This window comes from Hemitrygon akajei, chromosome 6 (genome assembly GCF_048418815.1).
Source record: "Hemitrygon akajei chromosome 6, sHemAka1.3, whole genome shotgun sequence".
NCBI classification, from domain to species: domain Eukaryota; kingdom Metazoa; phylum Chordata; class Chondrichthyes; order Myliobatiformes; family Dasyatidae; genus Hemitrygon; species Hemitrygon akajei.
In genome coordinates this window covers 126,499,473-126,510,239 of record NC_133129.1, presented here as the reverse complement: position 1 = coordinate 126,510,239, position 10,767 = coordinate 126,499,473, and the positions used below count along the sequence as shown (strand labels likewise).

The following is a 10,767-nucleotide window of genomic DNA, read 5'->3' as shown; positions in this document are numbered from 1 at the left end:
GGTTATCCACTTTGGGAGTAAGAACAGGAAGGCAGATTATTATCTGAATGGTGTAGAGTTGGGTAAGGGAGAAATACAAAGAGATCTCGAAGTCCTTGTTCATCAGTCACTGAAGGTGAATGAGCAAGTGCAGCAGGCAGTGAAGAAGGCTAATGGAATGTTGGCCTTTATTACAAAGGGAATTTAGTTCAAGAGCAAGGAAATCCTCTTGCATTTGTACAGAGCCCTGGTGAGACCACACCTGGAGTATTGTGTACAGTTTTGGTCTCCAGGGTTAAGGAAGGACATACTGGCTGTAGAGGAAGTGCAGCGTAGATTCACGAGGTTAATTCCTGGGATGTCTGGACTGTCTTACGCAGAGAGGTTAGAGAGACTGGGCTTGTACACGCTGGAATTAAGGAGATTGAGAGGGGATCTGATTGAAACATATAAGATTATTAAGGGATTGGACAAGATAGAGGCGGGAAATATGTTCCAGATGCTGGGAGAGTCCAGTACCAGAGGACATGGTTTGAGAATAAGGGGTAGGTCATTTAGGACAGAGTTAAGGAAAAACTTCTCCCAGAGAGTTGTGGGGGTCTGGAATGCACTGCCTCGGAAGGTAGTGGAGGCCAATTCTCTGGATGCTTTCAAGAAGGAGCTAGATAGGTATCTTATGGATAGGGGAATCAAGGGATATGGGGACAAGGCAGGAACCGGGTATTGATAGTAGATGATCAGCCATGATCTCAAAATGGTGGTGCAGGCTCGAAGGGCCGAATGGTCTACTTCTGCACCTATTGTCTATTGTCTATTGATTGGAGTTCCATCCACCAATTGCAAGCAACATCCCCTGCAATAGAGTCAATCAAAAGTGAATTAAGAAAGGTACTGGATGATGCCACACCACAGCAGCATTCATGATGGCATTGGAAAACTCAAATATATCAAAGGTTTTAAAAAAGCATTAAATGAAAATGCCACACCCATGTTTTTCAAGCCATTTTTCCCCATACAGTGTGTATGCATGCTGTATCAATAACAGCAGATCCTAGATATTCTATCATTAAGATCACTGCCTCAAATATCTCTGCACCAGTAAGCGATTCCTTCACAAACAATGTGATATGGCACCCTTCTACATCTTCAGACTTGCTATTTTCTTCAGTTAGCCTAATTTGTTTGGTTCTGTGTGGACAGTTTCTTGCCCGGTGCAAATACTTCGACATACCACACATTTCAATCTCCTACTACTCTTGCTTATTGGATTTGTGCCAGGTAATGATACCTTTGTCTGTCTTGGATCTACGCTTGCTATACTCTTGTTTCTGCTCAGTCAAGTATGCCATTTCCTGACTCAAACTAATTCCAACTGGCATTGTGCGGGCATCTCTCCAAAAATCCTCTTCAGTGCTGATTTCGAAGATGCAGATGTATGCAGTTAATGCTAGCTGTCTGTCCTTTATGCCTAGACATGCAATAGCCAACAATTTAAAGGCTGATGCAGTGTCAGGAAATTCCATTGTGTATTTACACATGTGAGTGTACTTTTGTTCAAAATCAATGATATAATCAGCCATATTTTTAGAACTACCTCTATAAATTTGTCAAAGGCAAAATATGCCTCATAAATCCAACCCTTTTCTTGCATCAAAAAACAGAGTCAAGTGTATTAGCATATTCATACCATCGTCTTTGTTCAAGTCTTCCATTAGAGTTGCCACCGCAGTCTCTCTCGCTCTTCCCAAAAGCGACAATGCAACAGCCAAGGCTTGCTTCTCCTTCTCCATAGTTCAATTTCATTTTTCCAGCTTTTGTCATGCTGGCAGAAACGTTCCTCTGCTACCACTGTTAATACCCAAACAATAAGGACATGTTCTCCTTTTCTTTAAACAACTTTGCTTTCAATGCTTCCGTTCAATACCTGAGAACCACCACCTTTATATCCCACAATTTTCCCCTCTCCTCCGACACGCACAACAGGGAGAGTGCGCATGTGTACTAAATACTTACACAGTTCAAATGACCAGAACAACCACCTGAATACGACAAATACCAATCGCTGAAAACTCACCCATTACAGACTTTCGGACTATCAAAGTCTGAGCACACCAAACAGTTGCTCTCCTCGCCTGGCCTTGGAAATGCTAAGCTGTTGGAGCTAATGGGCCACATGCTGTCCCTCCTGGGAAATCAATGTGGTGAACTACATATACCTGTTTGGACTGCTCCTGTGGCTCCTCCCACAGACCCCTGTATAAAGGCGATTGAGGCCTGAGCCCGGCCTCATTCTCCAGGATGTAGTGTTGTTCATTCTTCCAGTCAATAAAAGCCGATATCTCGTTTCTTACGTCTTAGAGTGAGTTATTGATGGTGCATCAATCACATTCCTTCTTTTATTTTCAAAGGACAGTGCCAGAAGAGGACCTACAGTCGTTTGTGGCTGTGTTGGTATATGGGTATGCATTACGAGTGCCAGATGATTTTATTCCTGATGCCACAATCACCAGTCGGCCTCTCAACAACATTTCACCCTCCTCAGTAAATTCAATTCCTTTGCCACCTATTCCTACCTCCCATGATGGTGTACAGAACTCTTGGGTTCCTGTTGACCTATATTCCACCTCATTTGTTTTCATTTCCCATGATGCACACCGCCATCTCCATAGACCCTCTTACTGTTCGAGTTTTGGAACGGAGAGAAACGACTCTGATCATAGATAAGAGGTGTAAACCTGCATGTGTTTTGTTTGATCGCCGTAAACCAGCCCACCAAAATTTGGAGGTTTCTGCTACCATGCCCCTGCCATCACGACATGACCGTGAACATGCCAACACCTCTAGATGAGCCAGAGTCACCTGCTCTTCCTCCAGCCATGGAACAGAAGATCTGAGCCAGGCAATTCACAATGTCAGTTGTAGTGAACTGTGGGGGGGGGGGGGGGGGGCCTGTGTAGGGTAACGTAATTCACCACCACCGATACTGAGTTGAGCTTCACTTTAAGGGGCTGGTTAGATGTGATGATGTAATTATTTGAAGTACTGATACCGTCTTTTGTGTTCAGCAACTGGATTACAATAAATGAGTTGTTACGGTTTTTCTTAAAGATGAAATGCTTGACGCCGTTTTATTTGCAAAGATCTACAACGCCATTGTTACTGGTGAGGTTGACAAGGAACATCTCCAAAATCTCAAGATAGTATTAAAGAGATCAGAAGATTATAGTTTTAGAGCATGATATGACAAGTGTGAATTCTTTAAGCCAAGCATCATTACTGATGTCACGCTATTAGCACACAAGAATTACAAGTGTTCTGAGGAAATTGAAGTGGTGGTGGAAGCCCCAAGGCCAAAGGATGTGTCACAGTTGTGGGCCTTTGTAGGATCTGTCAATTACTATAACAGATTCCTGCCAAAACCGGCTACAGTGCTCCACCCTTTGAACTCATTGTTATAGATTGGGAGGAAACGGCAATGGACAAAGCAGTTTAGGTGTCTTTCAAAAAGGTAAAGGAAATGGTGACAACACGGACGCACTGTACTCACACGCTATGATCCACATCATGTAGTGAAGCTTGCCTGTGACGCTTTGCCTTATGGTAATACAGGTGCAAGTCTTATCACGTTATGAGTTATAGAAAGTGAATGCCACCATAGCCTTTGCATCACATTCTTGTTCTGCTGCAGAGAGGAAAAAAAATTGCAGAAATTGACAGAAAGGCCTCGAATCTGGTTTGGGGTGCAAAATGTTTCGATCAGCACCTGTATGAGAGACAGTTTACCCACTCGCTGATCATCAACTACTGGTGTCCATTTTCAAAGTCAAAGTAAGGTCTAAGTAAAACTTTATTATCAGAGCACATACACGTTACTACATGAAACCCTAAGATTCTTTTTGTGCCGCCACACTTAGCAAATCTATAGAACAGTAACTTTAAACAGGAATAATGGACAACTGTGCAAATGTAGATATAAATAAATAGCTATAAATAACGAGCATGAAATAAGAAGATAAAAGAGGCTTTAATTGAGTGTAGTTATCCCATTTTTTACAAGCTCCTGATGATTTAGTAGTAACTGTTCTTGAACCTGGTGGTGCAAATCCCGAGGCACTTGAACCTTCTACCTGATGGCAGAGTGAGAAAAAAAATCATGGCCTGAGTGGTGAAGATCTTTGATAATGAATGCATCATGTAGATGCGCTCAATGGTTGGGAGGATTTTACCCATGATGTATTGGGCTGAATCATTAACTTTTGTAGGATTATCCACTCAAAAGGCATTGGTAGTCCGCAATGCAGCTAGTCAGCACATTTTCCACCACACGCCGTTGGAAGTTTTCCAGTCCACGGAAGAGTGTTCCACTGCCAGCAACTTCACAAATGCAGAGATGGGCTCTGTTTCTGAAGGACACAATTACAAGATCAATTCAAGAGGACAACTAATCATGGAAATGTCAATGAATTATTGTGTTTGCCCTCGGAAAAGGAAATACCTGAAAAATTTACAAAAGGGAACATTCCTCATGACGTCTTCTCCCTAGCGCAAATCAAAAGTCTTCCTAATACAGCAGAGAAGATCCAAATGGAAAGCAGAGAAGACCCCACACTGTCTCAGGTCTACATGGCCATCCAAAATGGCTGGAATACGCAAATATTGTAATTGTAAAGCTTGATTAAACATTCTTTGTTTTTTAATAATTAATTATGGGTTATTTGTAAGAAGTTGTGAATAGTATATGTCATTACGCCACTAAGTCATGTATGCACGCCTCACTACAGCAAAAACTAAGTTGACACACTTATCCTCGGGTTCCCATGTTTTTCACAACCAGCAACACCACTGTCATGATTATTTTCAAGGAGGCTGCGTCATCTCCTCCCTATATATTCACAACTGTGTGGCTAGACTCTGCTCTAACTCCATCTACAGGTTTGCAGGTGATACCACCTAGCTGGCCGTATCTCAAATGACAATGAATTGGAGCACAGGAGGGAGATAGCCTAGTGACATGTTGTCCTGGCAACAATTTTTCCCTGTATATCAGCAAAATTACAAAGCATAAGACATGGTACATGGAACAGTAATAATACATAGGAACAGCCATTCGACTGACAATGTTGTGCAGAACCAGCTAAAAAGCAAATCAAAAACACCTGAACAATAATCCCTCCTACCTACACCATGTTGGTGCCTCAAAACCAGTTGCTTTGGGCAGGGGGAGCTCGTCAGCCTTGGGTGGCAGTTCACCTAGGAGAAGGAAACCTCTGATTTTAAACCTCCGCTGCCTTGTGGCCATACCCATAGGAAAGGCTTCGGGAGTAAACCCCAAGGAAGAAATCCTGAGCCAGGGTCCCTGAGGCAGTTTGATGTTGTTTACAAGTTCACTCTGGCAACCTCTGTGACGTCACTGGTGCCAAGCTGTATCGGCGCTTGCCCTTCCCTTGGCCAACATCGATGACGTGGAGAGGGGGATCCCACGGTGTGGGCAGCAGTCGGTTCTTCAAATTTTCCCACCCAGGCTTGCACCCTGGAGAGTCCACCAGAGGCGCAAACCCATGATTCCCTGGGATCAATAGCTGCCTACCAACTATACCATGCCCATATGCCTCCAGTTTCCTTCCATCCACCTGTCTATCCAAACGTCTCTTAAACACCTCTACCATTTGCCTCTACCACCACACCAGGCAGCACATTCCAGTCATCCATGACTCTGAGTCCTCACATCCCTGTTGAACCTACCCCCTCTCACCTTCAATGTATTCCCTCTGGTATTAGACACTCCAGTGCTGGGAAACTGATGTTCTCTAGCTATGCCTCTCGTAATCTTGTAAACCTCTATCAGATCTCCCCTCAGCCTCCATGCTCCAGAGCAAACAACTCAAGTTTATCCAGCTTCTTGTGGTAGCACATGCCCTCTAAACCAGGCAGCATCTAGTTGTTAGAATCACCAGCAGCCTGTCCTGCTCCAGCCACGTAGATGCCACAGCCAGGAAAGCTCACCAATGACTCTACTTCCCCTGGAGGCTAAAGAAATTCTGCATGTCATGTTCGATCCTCAGCAAATATTATCAATGCATCAGAGGAAACATCATATCCAGAGGCAGATTGGCAATGGCTCTGCCTGTGACAACAGGAAACTGCCGAAAGATGCGAACACAACTCAGTAAATCATGGAAACCAACCTCCCCTCCACAGACCCTGTGTACATTTCTCACGGCCTACTAAAGCAGCCAATACAATCTAAGACCTCACCCACCTCGGACATTCCACCCTCTCCACTCCTCCCATCGGAACAGGATACAAAATCCTGAAAGCAGGTATCACCAGGCTCAAGAACAGATCTATCCTGCAATCAAGTGGCTCCCTAGTACAAGCTGGGTTCTTGACCTCACAATCTACCTCATTATCAACGTACCTTACTGCTCTGTACTTCCTCAGTAACTGATACACTTAATCTGCATTCTGGTCTTGCCTTGCTTGTACTACTTTAATGCATCGCTGTAATAAATTGACCTGTATGAATGGTCTGCAAAAGGAGTTTTCACCGACCCTCGGTATGACAATAATAAGCAAGTGCGGCCTCACCAACAATTTATACAATTAGAACAAAATGACCGGACTCCTATACTCAGCGCCCTAACAGATGAAGGACAACATGCTAAGCAAATTTTCCATTACCCTGTCTACTTGTTACGCTGCTTTCAACATCAGAATCAGAAGCACTTCATTGCCAGTATATGAAACAAACCAGAATTGAGAGTGGTTCAGTGTCAAGCCTAAACCACGGGACAATACCATAACAGACAACACAACAGCAACCAACAATTTACAAGACAATAGAGCAGGCAGCCACGGGCAGTTAACGATTTGCAGAACAGTCACATGCACAAATGTCAATAATCAGACTTGTGTAAATGTGAACGTATGAATAGCCTCAGTAATTATCAACAGAACAAGGACAGCAGCAAAGATCATTTAGCAGATTTTGCGCAGGGACAGTTAGGGTGTTACGTCTGAAGTGAGTTTTGTTGAGAAGCCGGACATATATAGGATAGAAGCTTCAGAGGTGACATATAGTCCTGGTGGTGGTGAACTCATATTGCCTCCTTGATGGCAATTTGGTAAGCAGGTGACTGCGAGGGTAGGTGGAGTAAGCTGTAATTTTTCCATCTCTTTTCTTTGCTGAGGCAATGATCAGGGTTCTTAATGTCGGTAGCTGTCTGCCCATGATCTTCTCTGCAAAGTGGACCACCCACTGCAACCTGGACTTGGAGAGGGAGGAGGTGGCAAGAAGCCAAACGATGACAGAGGTGGTCACAACACTCTCACTGATGGCTGAGTGAAAATTCATCAGATGTTAAGTTTCCTAAGCTGACGTAGGAAGGACAATCTGTGCTCTGCTTTCCTAGGTTCTAGTGATGAACATAATGTGCTTGGCCCACTTCAATGTATTGGTAATTGTGCTGCCTTTATGGCAGTTATTTAGTTTATAATATTTTCGCTTAGTAATTCGTGTGTTAGCATTTTTTAGTAAAGTTAGGATTGATTAAGTAAATTCATTGTCTGTAATATATCGCGGCATGCGATGACGTCACATCCAGTTTCACCGCGTCTTGTGGGAAAATACCGGTTTGGGAAAGACGGAAAGGTGGGGGGCTCACATGTGCGAGTCCAGCGCAAGAAAAGTTGTCTTCTATGCATTAGAAATCACAGTGGAGCAACGCTGTAAGTCATAGATAATCGATATGTTGAATTAAAATGTTAACGCTGATTCTGTTAAAAGTAACGACGGTCGATAAGGTTTATGTTTTCGTTAGTTAAAGAGTTGCGGATAGTTGTGTTGAAGTGTATTTAAAGCAGTCAACGGCGTAAGTAGATTCTGACTGTATGCTACACTTTAATGTAATGTAGTTGTTGTAGTTTTACCTTTGCAAGTATTCACGATGCAAATGTGATATCTAGAAGGAAACAACTACTGTACCAATCTTGTATTGTTTTATCCATAGTTTTCACCATACGTTAATGTGGAAGAGTGAACAGTAAATGGTTAATCTTACTGCGACCCTGTTTTCATTAACGACGGTTTATCTCGGTGTTTAGTTCGGGTTCTGTTACACCCGAGCGAGAACACTACAGTAATAGTAGTCCCCAAGAATCTGAATGACCCAACCACAGACACAGCCTGGCCATTAATTTCCATGGTGCGGGTGCAAGTAGGGGGCTGTTTGTGGAAATCATTCCTCACTTCTATTGTCTTGATGGCATTAAGTTCAGAGTTGTTTTGAGCACACCATACTGCAAGATGATCTACCTCTCTTTGATGAGACCAGCTACAGTCGTGTCATGCATGAACTTTAATGGTTTGGTTTGTGGAGGTACAGTCATGTGTATAAAGTGAGAAAAGGAGGGGGTAACAGAACACAGCCCTGGGTGGGACGAACTTGTGCTTGCAGACATTGAGTTGGACAAGTAGGAGCCCAGCTCTACATTCTGCTTCCTTCCTGTCAGGTAGGTTGTAATCCACCCACAGATAATTAGCTTAGAAACTCCAGAACAATAGTGTTGAAAGTGGAGCTAAAATCACAAGCACGATCCTCACACAAGTATTGGGGGAGTTCAAATGTTGAAGAATGTAATGAAGCCACAAGTTAACTCCATCCTCAACTTCCAACAAACTATGTACTTATACTCCTAAATCTCTCTGTTCCATTACACTCCCTAGTAGCCCTACCATTCATGCTATAAGTTCTATGCTGAATTGACTTTCTAAAAGGCATCAGCTTACATTTATCTGTATTGAAATCCATTCGCCATTCACTTCCCTATGATCAAGATCCCCCTGTAATCTATGACAACCTTCATCACGATCTATACCTAATTTTGTGCCTTTGCAAATTTACTGATTAAATCTTCCATGTTTGCAAACAAATTATGTACGCAAGTAATGGATAATAAAGGTCCCAAAACTAACTCATGCAACACACCATAAGTCACTAACCTTCATTCCAAGAAACAACCTTCAACCATTACCCTCTGCTTCCCATCTCCAAGCCAGTTTTAAATTTACTAACCAAGATTCCATGGGACCTAACCATCCAGAACTGCCTTCCATGCAAGCCTAGTCAAAGACCTTGCTAAAGATCAAATAAACAACAACCATTGCCCAATCTTTATTTGCCTTTCCGGTTACCTCTTCAAAAAACACTAAAGTGTTTGCCAAATACTACTTCCCACGCATGTGAAAGAGAATTGATTGTAAACTGCTGCGAGCTATACTTAAGGCCTTTCTCTTAATAATTCAACATCAATATCATTTGCAGCTGATGAAATGTATTGAATGATCTAATCTTTGTGGTTTATTGGTACCTGATACTGTATAAGACTTTCTCAGACTTGTTTGCTTATGTGGTCAGATCAAGCTTGCCACTCCCAAAATTACTTATGTCACCATCTGTTTGTTATCAGCCAAAACTCCTTCCTGTTGCCATGGTCCCTATTTAAATGCCCCGGAGGATTATAGTTTAGTCAATATCTTCATTTTAATCTTTTGAAAACAAAAGACCTTCCAGAGTAGGTGAACAGAATCCCCCTCACTTGGGAAGGGGTGAGAGTTGTTTGTAATCCAGGGCTTACTTTATATTTTGACATACAAGGGGTGATTGATAAGTTTGTGACCTAAGGTAGGAGTCAATTTTAGAAAACCTAGCACATTTATTTTTCAACATAGTCCCCTCCTACATTTACACACTTAGTCCAGCGGTCGTGGAGCATATGGATCTTGGACCTCCAGAAAGTGTCCACAGATGGCTGATTGATAAGTTTGTGGCCTAAGGTAGAAGGAGGTGAGTTATACAGCTCTCATTACATGCACATGCAGTTCAACTCTTTGAGTGAAAATGCAGAAAGTTTGAAGTTAATAACTCATCTCCTTCTACCTTAGGGCACGAACTTATCAATCTGCTGTGGACACTTTCTGGAGGTCCAAGATCGTATGCTCCACGACCACTGGACTAAGTGTGTAACTGTAGGAGGGGAAAGTGTTGAAAAATAAATGTACTAGGTTTTCTGAAATTGACTCCTTCTACCTTAGGCCACAAACTTATCAATCACCCCTCGTACTCAGTTGAGAAGGTCAGTAAAGCTATCTACTGGGGTCTTTAACAACTCTGATTTAATGCAAAAGACTACATTTCTGACTTTCAAATGACCCTTTGTGGCATTAATTTCATTCTCAAAAAGTGCTGTTAACTTGTTTTGTGCACAGTTTAGCAATTGCAAAGATATTGTTAACTCTGACATTCTCCACACCATTCTGTCTTATTGTGCCCTGCCCTCACTGGACGTTCCAGACAGAATTAAGGTTCACATGGATGCATGGTTTCCATTTAAATAATTAACTACTGTTACGCCCGTGGCCCCCTCCTTTTTGAGAATGGCAGGATCGCTATTGATTTGAGTCAGGAGACTCAGGAAATGAGAGAAAGACATGCAGTATCCACAAAGAGTTTGGAATGTGTTCTGGCCTCCGAAAGGCGGAACCATTGATAACGGCTATTGTCTCTTGGAGACGGACGTGTATTGAATCCTGTGATGCATCGAAGCCCCAGGCAATGAACCGGGGGGGGGGGGGGGGGGGCGGGGGGTTGGTGGAGGGATTGCATCATCCCACCCTGATTGACATCTGAGACCCTGTGAGTCAGGATTAAAGAGGGTCTGAGGAACAGCCCCTTCAGAAGCACCAGAAGAAATGCTAGAACTCCTGTAACAGAGTAACAGCGAAAACCA

General features: G+C 43.0%; 1 long non-coding RNA gene across 1 annotated transcript; it reads right to left on the bottom strand.

The window, feature by feature from the left end:
- Positions 1–4,027: 4,027 nt before the first annotated feature.
- LOC140728756 (uncharacterized) lies at positions 4,028–9,095 on the bottom strand. The gene is made up of 3 exons (XR_012099178.1): positions 9,054–9,095; positions 4,475–4,619; positions 4,028–4,382 (listed from the first exon to the last, which is right to left on the bottom strand). It is a non-coding gene; the product is annotated as an uncharacterized lncRNA (long non-coding RNA).
- Between the last annotated feature and the right edge of the window lie 1,672 nt (positions 9,096–10,767).